This window comes from Hippichthys cyanospilos, chromosome 9, assembly GCF_059441005.1.
Source record: "Hippichthys cyanospilos isolate Australia breed blue-spotted pipefish chromosome 9, RoL_Hcya_1.0, whole genome shotgun sequence".
In the NCBI taxonomy this organism is placed as follows: Eukaryota; Metazoa; Chordata; class Actinopteri; order Syngnathiformes; family Syngnathidae; genus Hippichthys; species Hippichthys cyanospilos.
The window spans coordinates 18532371-18532904 of record NC_142377.1 but is presented as its reverse complement, the minus strand read 5'-3'; positions in this window follow the sequence as shown (position 1 = coordinate 18532904).

The window sequence follows — 534 nt, the reverse complement described above, 5'->3', positions numbered from 1 at the left end:
GTTCAGTTTACGCGCCGCGATTGGGCGCCCACTTCGTCATAATTCTTAAAGGGGACGCTTCATATTTTTCTTTGGTTTAAAAAAGACGGAATACATGTATGAACGTAAAGTATGTTTAAGTATTGCTATCGTCCTAATCGCGGAATATTCAGCAAGCGATTTTTAAGATGTTTTAATGTGATGTTTCAAAATGTAATATCGGCTTGATTCCGCCAGATGTAAGCAGTGTGCTTTTATTGGTGACTAGTAAACGATTCACATATAACACGGTAAACTATTTTTAAAAGGTCATACACAGTAAACCCTCTATCTTTTGACTATGCATACGTTTTCCAATTTATTTTATGCCAATGCATTCATTTTACACAAGAAAAATCTCACAGCACACAATGGAAAAAGTATGAAAATTACTCCATCTTCAATCTACTTTAACCAGAAGCATATTTGATTGTTTTGGCTGTCAGTATACATCGCTGGCATAGATATATGAACAAATACATGCTTTCAATTCATATAATAATTATCACACAGATC